Below are 13,720 nucleotides of genomic sequence, written 5' to 3'. Positions count from 1 at the left end.
AAGACTGCATTCAACACCCGGGACGGCCACTATGAATATCTGGTAATGCCCTTTGGTCTCTGTAACGCTCCTGCCGTCTTTCAAGAGTTGGTCAATGACATCTTCCGGGACCTTCTCTACTCCTGCGTTGTGGTGTACCTGGACGACATCTTGGTCTTCTCTCCGGATCTCCAGACTCACCGGAGGGACGTTCGTCAGGTCCTGCTCAGGCTCAGGCAGAACCACCTCTTCGCTAAATACGAGAAGTGCCTCTTTGAGCAGACCTCGCTTCCGTTTTTGGGCTACATTATTTCTCAGACCGGCCTACGAATGGATCCAGAGAAACTGTCTGCCATCGAGAAATGGCCCCGACCGGAGGGGTTGAAGGCCATTCAGCGGTTCCTGGGCTTCGCCAACTACTACCGCCTCTTCATACCGCACTTCTCTTCCCGGACTGCCCCAATTTCCGCGCTCACCCGTAAGCAGGGCCGGCTTCAGGTTTTTCTGGGCCCCGGGCGAAAGAGTCTCAGTGGGCCCCTTTAACACATACCACGATTCATGATGCAGAGATATGGGGGAGAAATATATATATATATATATATATATATATATAGTACAATGCAAAGATTTCACTTCTTACATTACATGAGTGATATCTATTGTAAATTCCACAATAGCTCAGAAACCGGTGAATCGCTCCACACAGAAGACTGGCCCCTATATAAGGCCCCATACGGAATACTGGCCCCCATATAACGCTTCATACGGAATACTGGCCCCCATATAAGGCCCCATACGGAATACTGGCCCCCATATAATGCTTCATACGGAATACTGGCCCCCATATAAGGCTCCATACGGAATACTGGCCCCCATATAAGGCTCCATACGGAATACTGGCGCCCATATAACGCTTCATACGGAATACTGGCCCCCATATAAGGCTCCATACGGAATACTGGCCCCCATATAATGCTTCATACGGAATACTGGCCCCCATATAAGGCTCCATACGGAATACTGGTCCCCTTATAAGGCTCCATACGGAATACTGGCCCCCATATAAGGCTCCATACGGAATACTGGCCCCCATATAAGGCTCCATACGGAATACTGGCCCCCATATAAGGCTCCATACGGAATACTGGCCCCCATATAAGGCTCCATACGGAATACTGGCCCCCATATAAGGCTCCATACGGAATACTGGCCCCCATATAAGGCCCCATATGGAATACTGGCCCCCATATAAGGCTCCATACGGAATACTGGCCCCCATATAAGGCTCCATACAGAATACTGGCCCCCATATAACGCTCCATACAGAATACTGGTCCCCTTATAAAACTCCATACAGGATACTGGCCCCCATATAACTCTCCATACAGGATACCGGTCCCCTTATAACGCTCCATACAGGATACTGGCCCCCATATAATGCTGCATGCAGGCTGTTACCCCCCACATAATGCCCCATACAGGCTGTCCCCCCTTATAATGCTCCATGCAGGCTGTTACCCCCAACATAATGCCCCATACAGCCCCCCCCCTTTTAATGCTCCATGCAGCCTCTTACCCCCCACATAATGCCCCATACAGGCTGCCCCCCCCTATAATGCTCCATGCAGGCTGTTCCCCCCCACATAATGCACTATGCAGGCTGCCCCCCCCCCCTTTATAATGCCCCATGCAGGCTGTTCCCCACCTTATAATGCCCCATACAGGATGTCACCCCCCCCTTCTTTATAATGCCCCATGCAGGATGTCCAGTCCCCCCTCTCTTTATAATGCTCCATGGAGGATGCCCCCCCCCCTCTTCCCCTTTATACTGCCCCATGCCTCCATACATTAAAAAAAAAAAATCAAATACTCACCTTCCTTCTCCTCACCTGCTGCCGCTGCTCTGGTCTGGACTCCAGCGACGCCGGTATCTTCCAGCTCTGCGCTCCCTGTGACGGCTCAGGGGAGGGCGCGGTGTAAAGACGTCACCGCGCCCTCTGACCTGAGACGTCACAGGGAGCGCAGAGCAGGAAGACAGCTGATCTGCGGAGGCACGGGGAGAGGTAAGTATCCAGCTGCCGGGGCCCTGAGCAAGCGGCGGAGAAGGGCGGGCGCTGACACCGCTCTCCTCCGCCCATAGCCCAGCGGGGTGCGCGACCGCCAGTGGGCCCCTCTGCCTGCTCAGGGCCCCGGCATTTGCCCGGGTGCGCCGGGTGCTGACGCCGGCCCTGCCCATAAGGGTACTAATCCCAAAGAGTGGCCGCCCGAAGCAGAGGAGGCCTTTCTTTCCTTAAAACAGGCCTTCTCTTCCGCCCCGGTGCTGCATCGTCCGGACGGCAACAAGCAGTTCTTTCTGGAGGTTGACGCCTCCTCCTCTGGAGCTGGAGCTGTACTTACTCAAAAATCTTCTTCCGGGAGGATGGTAACTTGCGGCTTCTTCTCCAAACTCTTCTCCTCTTCTGAGCGCAATTATTCCATAGGAGACCGAGAGTTATTGGCCATCAAGCTGGCATTGGAGGAGTGGCGTTACCTACTCGAGGGGGCTCTTCATCCGGTAATAATTTACACTGACCACAAGAACTTGGCTTATCTCCAGCATGCCCAGAGACTTAATCCGCGCCAAGCCCCGTTGTCCTTGTTTTTTGCTCGCTTTGATTTTGTTCTACATTTTCGCCCGGCTGACAAGAACATCAAAGCAGACGCCTTGTCCCGATCCTTTCTGGTATCTGATCTCGAGGAAGAACCTAAACATATCATCGATCCCGCCAGAGTAATGCAGGTGGCTCCCGTGAGTCTAAATCGTCTCCCTCCCGGTAAGACGTTCGTATCGGTACCTGATCGGGAGAAGATCCTACACTGGGGTCATTCGTCTAAACTAGCTGGCCACGCCGGTCAGAAAAAGACCCTCCAGCTTATTTCCCGGCACTACTGGTGGCCTAACCTGCGCAAGGATGTAATAGACTTTGTTTCTGCCTGTGTGTCCTGTGCCCGCAACAAAGTTCCGAGACACCTGCCAGCCGGTCGCCTTCTTCCTCTGCCAGTACCTGCTGCCCCCTGGCAGCATATAGCGATGGACTTCATAACTGATCTTCCCGTCTCTGCCGGTTGTACGGTCATTTGGGTGGTCGCTGACCGCTTTTCCAAGATGGCTCACTTCATTCCCCTGCCAGGCCTCCCGTCTGCACCCGAGCTGGCTAAAGACTTTATCCGCCACATCTTCCGTCTTCATGGCCTGCCCCGTCACATCGTGTCGGATCGTGGGGTACAGTTCACTTCTCGTTTCTGGAGAGCCACTTGTAAATTGCTAGACGTCACCCTGGACTTCTCCTCTGCTTACCACCCACAGTCTAATGGTCAAGTGGAGCGGATCAATCAGATCCTGACCAGTTACCTCCGGCACTTTGTTAATGCCCACCATTCTGACTGGGTGGATCTCCTGCCATGGGCCGAATTCTCGTACAACAATCACGAGAGCGAATCTTCCTCCAAATCCCCGTTTTTTGTAGTCTTCGGTCAGCATCCTCGGATCCCGTTTCCCGTCTCCACCTCGGTGGACAATCCGGCTGCGGAATCTCTTGTTAACAAATTTTCCTCCACATGGGAGAGTACCCGGTCCGCACTCCTTCTGTCATCCGAGCGTATGAAAAGACATGCTGACAAAAAACGTCTGGATCCTCCTCAATTCCGTCCAGGGGATAAGGTCTGACTCTCGTCCAAGTATGTCCGGCTCAAGATTCCTTCCTATAAGTTAGGGCCTCGGTTCATCGGTCCTCTGGAAGTCATCAGTCAGATCAACCCGGTGGCCTATAAATTGAAACTCCCGGCCAACTTGCGGATCCCTAACTCCTTCCATGTATCTCTCCTCAAACCTGTGGTACTTAACTCTTTTTCCAAGTCTACAGGCACGCCTCCTGCTCCGGTTTCCGCTGAAAACGAATTTGAGGTAGAGAACATTCTGGCCACCAAAAGGGTAAGAGGGAAGACCTTTTTTCTAGTAGATTGGAAGGGGTTTTGTCCTGAAGAGAGAACGTGGGAGCCCCGGGAGAACATCCATGCCCCTCTCATCCTTGCTAAATTTCTGTCTGGCCTAAAAAAGGGGGGGCCTAAAGGGGGGGGTACTGTAGCGTCGGCGTCCCTGCCCTCTGCTAGGCAGGGACGCTGTTCCCCTCACCTCTCTGCTCCGAGCCCGGCGTCCTCCTCCCGCTCTGCTGGCAGCGCGCGCTCCTTCCCGGCCACTGTGCTTAGGGCGCGCGCGCTCCCTCCCTCTTAAAGGGGCCGCGCGCGCCGTCCTAAGGAGTCCACGGCCAATGGCCGGAGGACTTCACCATATATAAGGCACCTCCTCCAAAATGGAGGTGCACGAGCAATGTTGTTGCACTGTTCACTACTCTGCTTCAGCCCGCAGGTCCCGTTGCCAGTTACCTGCCTGATTCCTGCCAGAGTCCTGCCAGTTTGCTGTCTGTTTCCTGCCTGATATTCCTGCTACCTGCTTGCCAGCCTGAGGTCCGACGGTCTGCCTTCCTACTCCTGTCAGTCTGTCTATGGACCAGCTTGGCAGCTCACCTGGGAGCGCACATCTGCTACCTGCCTGCTAGCCTTCCTGGAGGCTCCGCCGTCACGTGCTGTGACCACCTGCTATTCCAGAGACTCCTGCCCGCTCACCTGGGAGCGCTCCTCCGCTACCTGCCTGCTAGCCTTCCTGGAGGCTCCGCCGTCACGTGCTGTGACCACCTGCTATTCCAGAGACTCCTGCCCGCTCACCTGGGAGCGCTCCTCCGCTACCTGCCTGCTTGCCTACCTGGAGGCTCCGCCGTCACGTGCTGTGACCACCTGCTATTCCAGAGACTCTTGCCCGCTCACCTGGGAGCGCTCATCTGCTACCTGTCTGTTGATCTTCCTGGAGGCTCCGCCATCACATGCTGTGACCACCCGATTATCCAGAGACTCTCGCCTGCTCACCTGGGAGCTCACGTCCATCATCTGCCGCCACAGGTCGTACCAATCCTTTACCCAGAGACTGCCCCGGTCACTTGACGTGACCTCCTGCCCGTTTATCCAGAGACTGCCCCGGTCACTTGCCGTGACCTCCTGCCCGTTCATCCAGAGACTGCCCCGGTCACTTGCCGTGACCTCCTGCCCGTTCATTCAGAGACTGTCCCAGTCACCTGCTGTGACTGCCTGCCCGTCTACCCTGGTCGCCACCCGCTCCCTTACAAGGACCGCCCCCTTGTATAGTAGCTCAGAGGTTCCGCCTCCCAGACCCGTTACACCCTACAACTCCTTCCTCGTGTCAGTCTACCACTATACCCATGCCCTCCATTCTGCTAATGACCTAAGACTAACATCCTCAATAATCCAAGCCTCCCACTCCCAACTTTTCGCGTTCTGCGCCAATTCATTGGAATACACTGTCCAGGAAATTTTAATTAATTCCCAGTGCGCACAGTTTTAAGTGTGCCCTAAAAACACATTAGTTTGGACTGGCCTATCGCCTCACCTCACTAGTCTAACTATCCCCATTTTGCCCATACAACATTTTTTTCAAATTCAGGACCCTCGTAGCATCTGTACACACACCCTCCATGCACTTAATAGTCCTCTGTGTCCGTACACATACTGGCTGGTGATCGGTTCATGCAGTGTTATGTGAATACCCTATTTATTATATTGATGGCTGTACCATACAATACAAGCACTTCTTATCATTTGCCTTTCATTTATCCCTTATTTCCTAAAAGATTGTAAGCTTTGTGAGCAGGGCCCTCACTCCTCCTGGTATCTGTTGAGTTATGTGTTATTCTGTAATGTCTTTATTGTCTGTACAAGTCCCCTTCAAAAGTAAAGTGCTGTGGAATATGTTAGTGCTATGGAAATAAAAATTCTTCTTATTATTATTATCCATCATGACTACACACCCGGTCTTGTCTGATTGCCGCACAATAAGGTTATGATTCGCTTATAACTCAGCAATTGCTTCGTACTGATTTTTATTAAGGTTTTTTCTTAATGGTTCTTTCCTGGTCTGATTGTAAGGTGCCCCAGCGAGGTAGTCGTGGGCGAGCTGTGGCCCCTGCTCTCTCTGGTACCCTACAGACAAGGTGTGTCCTCCCTCTGTTGTGCTGCAGTGTATGTGGTGCTTTCCACTTAATTCTGACCAGCCGGTCGCGTCTGTCTCCAGGCATTTCTCTCCTGGAACCAGGCAGCAATAAATTCAGTGGACACGAGGTTCATACCAATAACTGGGACTTTACTTGGAATATGTACAATATTTACAGGCAGATATAATGGATAAGGCCCAACGGGTTGTCATCTTTCCCACAGGTACTTGACACAACTTCATCTCTGTTGCCTTGTTCTCTAGCCCTAGAGAATCTTCCTCACCAGTGACAGTATGTCTGGATCCTAGTTCTCTCCACATCTTAGGTTTGAGTCCTGACTTCTTCTGCAGACAGAATGTGCCCCCGGGTCCTCAATGACTCTCTTGAGTTTCCCAGGCCGGCTAAGGGGACTCTTGTGGAGGGATTCTTCTCCTTGGTGATCCACTGCCTGTGGTATGGGGCTCCCGTCTGCCCTAGCAGCCAATATACCGAGGCTGCCTGTACTGTCCCAAGTACTATCTCTCACTGAACTGTCACTTCCTGCTCCTGGAAACTATCCAGAGATTTTTCTAACGTGCCCACCCTCTATGAGCTGTCCTCACACACAATTAACTCCCTCACTGTCCTAAATACCTGCAATACTACTGGTAGACTTAACCTGTCATCTGCATTCGGGGCAGTGACATCTTGTGGCTGGTTACCAATATTACAGCCCACAAGGAAACTTATCAGGAACAGAGCATTTATTCACATCCTGTGCTCAACCATAGCACTGGGTTCCCTCTCCCTCTACTAGGCTGGATTATCACAGCTAACCCCTTAACTGGACCTAACTGCAACCCAAGGAGATCTAACTGTCGGGAACATACTCTTTAACTCTTTCAGTACCAGAGGGAAGCTACTTCCTTCCCCACTACTACATGATCATGTAACTCTTTTAGATCTCTTTCAATCAGGATCTGAAATAGGTCGAGAGCAGGAACTCTAAATTCTAGAGGGTAAAAAGTGTTTTTTTTTCATTTCACAACAATATCATCATTACACAGAGGAACTACATTATCATTTTCGCACTGTAAACTTTGTTGATATAATAATGTGACTCGCCCCCTGGGCCGTGGGGCACGCGGATCCGTGCGATAGGGGAACGATGGGGGTAGTAGTAGTGGCGGCCCGGTCCCGCGGCTCAGGGTGGTCAGGCCAATGGTAGTCTGCTATGCGCTCCAAATAATGTCCGACTACGCCACCCGTGGATTGCGGTTATTAGGAATCGCCGCTGCAAGGCAGTCCGCTGGGGCTGATGATGGGTGCAGCTGAGGTGATGTGACTCCCCACGGGAAGAGTGCAGCCCCAGGGCAGTGTAGTGGATGTTGGGAGTGATGGTAGTGCGGGTCCCGGTGCTGATAGTGCTGGAGGCGCGAAGGAGCACACAGACAACAAGTTACAGTCCAGGGTCTTTACTCACAGTTCGTTTGTTCCAGGTCACTTCGGCCAGCAGTGACCGCCCGAGCCGTGCTGCGTCCACCAGGTGAGGGGCTCGGTCAACTCCCAGGCAGTTCAGGAGCATGGCACAGGACCCCCTTTTATCCTTTCTCTGGCCTGCCTCACCAGTGACCCACTTTTGTCCAGCTGCCGCGGACCTGTGCGGTTAAACGTGGGCCCCGTCCTCCGCTGTCCTATATGGTGCCTTCCTAGCAGGTTTGATGAGGTGTCGCACCAATATATGATCACGACGACCGGTCTTTGGCTGAGGGTTGTTTCTCCTCCACCAACTTGGGATCCGGTACCCTTAATCTGCCTGACCCTGCACCCTGGATTCTCGTGGGTTCTTAGGGTCCCTTCCACCTTCTTGTTCCTGAGCCCTTCTGTTTCTCTGTCTCTCCTTCTTTGCAGTTCCTTTCTGTTTCTGTTCCTTTCTCTTGGAGCTGAGATGAGCCAGAATCTCAGCTCCCCTTCAGCTCCTCCTCGGCCTCTTCTCCAGGCCCACTTCTCCTTCTACTCTCAGGCCCCGGCCTCTTCCCTAGGCCTGCCTCTGGAGCAGCACTCAGCCTGAGCTGCTGCTCCCTGTCTTCTCCTCTCCACAGAACGAACTTCTCCTAGAGCTAAGATGGTGCCCACCTTTTATACCTCCCTCTAGCCATGAGCCCAGGTGACCAGCAACCAATGGGCTCCTACCTACGCTCAGAAACCGCCCCCTATCTGCCCCTACAGCACTGGGTGTTCCACCCCTCCCTCCCCACTCCAGCAGGGACATGGTCGGTCGTGCCTGCACTTCTGTCTAGTGGGAGCACCGTTGAGCTGTCCCTCGGAAATGGGGTGTGTGTGCTGCATGCAGCTAACTGAGTCCTGGTCCACACTCCATCCTTACCTGGGAGTGGAATATCACACCTCTGGACTGAGGTGCAATACCCCTGTAGCGGCCGAACCCTCGGGGCGCTACATTCCCCCCTGGTAAAGCACAGCACGTCTTTGGGCTGGAAAAGAGCAAAAACAGTTGATTACAGGACATGCAAAGACTTTTTAAAACTTTTCACATCAGAAAACAGGCAATACGGTTCAATTCCCTTTATGGGAAACACTTTTCTTTTCTTGTCACACTATTATAAAACACTTTGCTAATGCCTCTGGAACTCTTTTGTATAAAACATTATAGAAAACTTTCACATGACTATTTAGCAGCATATAAAACCTTTTCACATAAAACATTTTTTTTTTTTAAGTAAAGCACATTCTTGGATCCTGGCGGCGGTGCAACTTGCGACCAGGTGTTCTTTCTTTTTAAAGGTGCAACAGTCCATTTTAACTTTGAGGTAGACGTTGCGGTTCTTGTATAAAATGTAACGGGTCTGGGAGGCGGAACCTCTGGGCTACTATACAAGGGAGCGGTCCTTGTAAGGGAGCGGGTGGCGACCAGGCAGGCAGTCACAGCAGGTGACCGGGACAGTCTCTGGGTGTACGGGCAGGAGGTCACGGCAAGTGATCAGGGCAGTCTCTGGAAGAACGGGCTGGAGGTCACGGCAAGTGACCGGGGCAGTCTCTGGAAGAACGGGCTGGAGGTCACGGCAAGTGATCAGGGCAGTCTCTGGGTAAAGGGTAGGTACGACCTGTGATGGCTGAATCTCCAGGTAGGCTAGCAAGGCAGATGGAGGATGTGTGCTCCCAGGTGAGCAAGCGAGAGTCTCTGGAATAGCAGGTGGTCACAGCACGTGACGGCGGAGCCTCCAGGTAGGGAAGCAGGCAGGTAGCGGAGAAGCGCTCCCAGGTGAGCGGGCAAGAGTCTGGAATAGCTGGTGGTCACAGCACGTGACAGCGGAGCCTCCGGGCTGGCAAGCAGGCAGGTAGCGGAGAAGCGCTCCCAGGTGAGCGGGCAAGAGTCTGGAATAGCTGGTGGTCACAGCACGTGACAGCGGAGCCTCCGGGCAGGCAAGCAGGCAGGTAGCGGAGAAGCGCTCCCAGGTGAGCGGGCAAGCTGGTCCATAGACAGACTGACCGGAGTTGTAAGGCAGACCGTCGGACCTCAGGCAAGCAGGCAGGTAGCTGATGTGCACTCCCAGGTGAGCGGGCAAGTTGGTCCTTAGACAGACTGACCGGAGTTGTAAGGCAGACCGTCGGACCTCAGGCAGGCAGGCAGGTAACAGGAAATCAGGCAGGATTAGGACAGCAAGCTGGCAGGAATCTGGCAGGTAACTGGCAGGTAACTGGCAAGGGATCTGAGGGCTGAAGCAGAGTAGAACGGTGCAACAACATTGCTCGGGCACCTCCATTTTGGAGGAGGTGCCTTATATATGGTAAAGTCCTCCGGCCATTGGCCGGGGACTCCTTAGGACGGCGTGCACGGCCCCTTTAAGAGGGAGGGAGGGCGCGCGCGCGCACCCTAAGCACAGTGGCCGGGAAGGAGCGCGCGCTGCCAGCAGAGCGGGAGAGGGACGCCGGGCACGGAGCAGAGCGGTGAGGGGAACAGCGTCCCTGCCTAGCAGAGGGCAGGGACGCCGGCACTACATAAAACCAGTAGGGGGCGCTTTAAGAAGCGCAACTATATACATGGGATTGGCCGTTCCCAGTCCTCGGCCGGTGGGGATAGGGGAATGGCTGCTCACAGTCCTCAGCCTGTTAGGGGAAGAGGGATGGCTGCTCTCAGTCCTCAGCCAGGTTACTTAGGGGATAGGGCATAACGTTCACACAGTCCTATATCAGTCCCAACGGGGACCACACGCAATTTGAAACAGTCCCACACAGTTCCTTTGCACCCTTACGGGTAACTATTTATAATGCCACTTGACCGTTCACTGGTAACGGTGTCTTCGTGACGCTCCTTCTTCCTCCTCATACGGATCTTCAGGCCCATCCGGGCCCTCCTGGTACTCAGCATCCGAGTAGTGCTGTTCCTCCTCCTCTACTACTCGGCGGACGTGTAGGGCGTACCACCCCTTCACGCCTTGGTGTCGGGTGTAAGACACCACGTCGCCTGGGAATAGATCCCGCCCACGATGGCCTTCCGGTAGGTGACTCTCCACATCTCTCCTTGTCACAAACACGTCACTGATGGTCTCGGGGTCTCGGATGAAGCCCCAGCCGCGCTCCATCTGGAACTTCACCACAGTCCCGGTGACTCGGGGTCTGCGGGCAGTTCGGGGATCTCGTCGCGCCTTCATTTTCTGCTCCGCGCTCTGGACCTGCAGCTTCTCTTGCTTCACCCGCCGCTCTCGCTGCTCCTTCTCAAACATCTCCAGCTGTTGGCGGCAGGCCTCCCGCCGCTCAGCTGCGCCCGCTCGTGTTTCTTTCGTGAACCCCATCAGGTCCTCCCCTGTGGGGTCCCATTCAAACTGGGCATCTTCCAATGGCAGCTGGAGGATTTCCTGAGGCGTCGGAGCAGGTATGAGGGGCTCAGAGGGTACTTCGACCTCCGCGGACGGGCTCCTCCGGAAGCGGGGTTTGACAAACTCGGGGGGCCAGATGAAAGGCAGCCCATCCGGAGTGGTGTATTGGGCGAAGAGATCCGTGCCCAGTGGTGGTACTGCAGCAGCAGGGGGCGCAGGTGGGTTGGCGGCGCCCGGGGGCACGTGACCTTGCGACCAGGCCCATGCTGGTTGTTTCCTGGTTGCTCCCAAGGGCGGTACAGCAGGTGCAGGGGGTTCCGTCAGGGCAGCGGCACCCGGGGGCGCAGGGCCTTGCGGCCGGGCCTGCGATGGTGGTTGGCTGAGCACGCCCAGGGTCAGAGGGCACGGCGTGGGGCGGGGATCACCGGCAGCGTCGACGGCCTGGGGGCCGGTTGATGGCGGCGGGGGCACGGTGTCGACGGCGGGTCCCGGTGCATTGGGCTCCGTGACGGGGTGCAGGGGCAGGTCGGCGGCCTCAGGATTCAGTGCAGGGGCGTCTCCGTTACCTGCCTCTGCTGTCGCGGCCTCCTCCGCGGCGTCGTCCTCGGCCTCCGCTCGGCCTTCACTGCCCTCGGTGGCTGGTGCGCTGCTCATCGATGGCGCCTTTGGCTGCAGGATCACAGCCCGCCGGGCCACTTCCTTCTTCCATCTGGCGATCACGTCCTGCTGCGCCCGGACCATCCTCCGGTCCAGCTCTTCCAACGCCGCCCGTGTATATTCGGGGTCCTCCTTGGGGAGATGGGCTAACAGCTCGGTGAGGCTGCATGGTGGTGTAGCTTGCAGCAGGCCCTTTGCCAGGGTACCGGAACTGGTTTCTCCCTCCATCTCCGGGTGTGGCCTGGCCAGACTGATCCAGACTGCGCCCTGCCCCACAGTTTTCTTCTCTCTCCGCCCCCAGAGGGGGTGGTCCTGGGGCATTCTGCTGACAATCACTTTCAGGGGCAGCCCCCCCATGTTGATGGACATCTCCACTTCTGCATTCATGGCTGGTGGGGGCGGGCTCCTTCTTTGGCGCCATTCTGGGACCTGGCCCACGATGGGAGGTGGCTTCCTGCTGTCTTTTGGTGCGCACATAATGGCGTCCGCTCTGCCAGGGCGGGAAAGACGGATGAAGATGGCGGGAAACGGTCCAAGATGGCGTCCGATGGCGGGAATCGGCTCCGGATGGCGGGAAACGACTCCGGACGGCGGGAAACTTCTTTTTAAGGTACATGTGCAATTTTCTTCAGGCACGCAATACCCGCTTGTGGCAGGTTGGTAATGATCCTGCCGACTACGCCAAAGCTGACTCGCCCCCTGGGCCGTGGGGCACGCGGATCCGGGCGATAGGGGAACGATGGGGGTAGTAGTAGTGGCGGCCCGGTCCCGCGGCTCAGGGTGGTCAGGCCAATGGTAGTCTGCTATGCGCTCCAAATAATGTCCGACTACGCCACCCGTGGATTGCGGTTATTAGGAACCGCCGCTGCAAGGCAGTCCGCTGGGGCTGATGATGGGTGCAGCTGAGGTGATGTGACTCCCCACGGGAAGAGTGCAGCCCCAGGGCAGTGTAGTGGATGTTGGGAGTGATGGTAGTGCGGGTCCCGGTGCTGATAGTGCTGGAGGCGCGAAGGAGCACACAGACAACAAGTTACAGTCCAGGGTCTTTACTCACAGTTCGTTTGTTCCAGGTCACTTCGGCCAGCAGTGACCGCCCGAGCCGTGCTGCGTCCACCAGGTGAGGGGCTCGGTCAACTCCCAGGCAGTTCAGGAGCATGGCACAGGACCCCCTTTTATCCTTTCTCTGGCCTGCCTCACCAGTGACCCACTTTTGTCCAGCTGCCGCGGACCTGTGCGGTTAAACGTGGGCCCCGTCCTCCGCTGTCCTATATGGTGCCTTCCTAGCAGGTTTGATGAGGTGTCGCACCAATATATGATCACGACGACCGGTCTTTGGCTGAGGGTTGTTTCTCCTCCACCAACTTGGGATCCGGTACCCTTAATCTGCCTGACCCTGCACCCTGGATTCTCGTGGGTTCTTAGGGTCCCTTCCACCTTCTTGTTCCTGAGCCCTTCTGTTTCTCTGTCTCTCCTTCTTTGCAGTTCCTTTCTGTTTCTGTTCCTTTCTCTTGGAGCTGAGATGAGCCAGAATCTCAGCTCCCCTTCACCTCCTCCTTGGCCTCTTCTCCAGGCCCACTTCTCCTTCTCCTCTCAGGCCCCGGCCTCTTCCCTAGGCCTGCCTCTGGAGCAGCACTCAGCCTGAGCTGCTGCTCCCTGTCTTCTCCTCTCCACAGAACGAACTTCTCCTAGAGCTAAGATGGTGCCCACCTTTTATACCTCCCTCTAGCCATGAGCCCAGGTGACCAGCAACCAATGGGCTCCTACCTACGCTCAGAAACCGCCCCCTATCTGCCCCTACAGCACTGGGTGTTCCACCCCTCCCTCCCCACTCCAGCAGGGACATGGTCGGTCGTGCCTGCACTTCTGTCTAGTGGGAGCACCGTTGAGCTGTCCCTCGGAAATGGGGTGTGTGTGCTACATGCAGCTAACTGAGTCCTGGTCCACACTCCATCCTTACCTGGGAGTGGAATATCACACCTCTGGACTGAGGTGCAATACCCCTGTAGCGGCCGAACCCTCGGGGCGCTACAAATGCATGTTGTTCATTAAACAATAAATTTAAATAAATGTTGCTGTGAGGCTGAAGAACCTCCGTAGAGATCGATTTTTCAGTTGATTCCTTACTAAGGTGTCTCTTAACTGTTAGAAGGCAGGCAAACCTATTAACATCAC

The sequence above is a fragment of the Phyllobates terribilis genome, unplaced genomic scaffold (assembly GCF_046119375.1).
Source record: "Phyllobates terribilis strain yellow unplaced genomic scaffold, ASM4611937v1 Scaffold_1__5_contigs__length_1240528914, whole genome shotgun sequence".
In the NCBI taxonomy this organism is placed as follows: Eukaryota; Metazoa; Chordata; class Amphibia; order Anura; family Dendrobatidae; genus Phyllobates; species Phyllobates terribilis.
Note: the sequence above shows the minus strand (reverse complement) of the source record.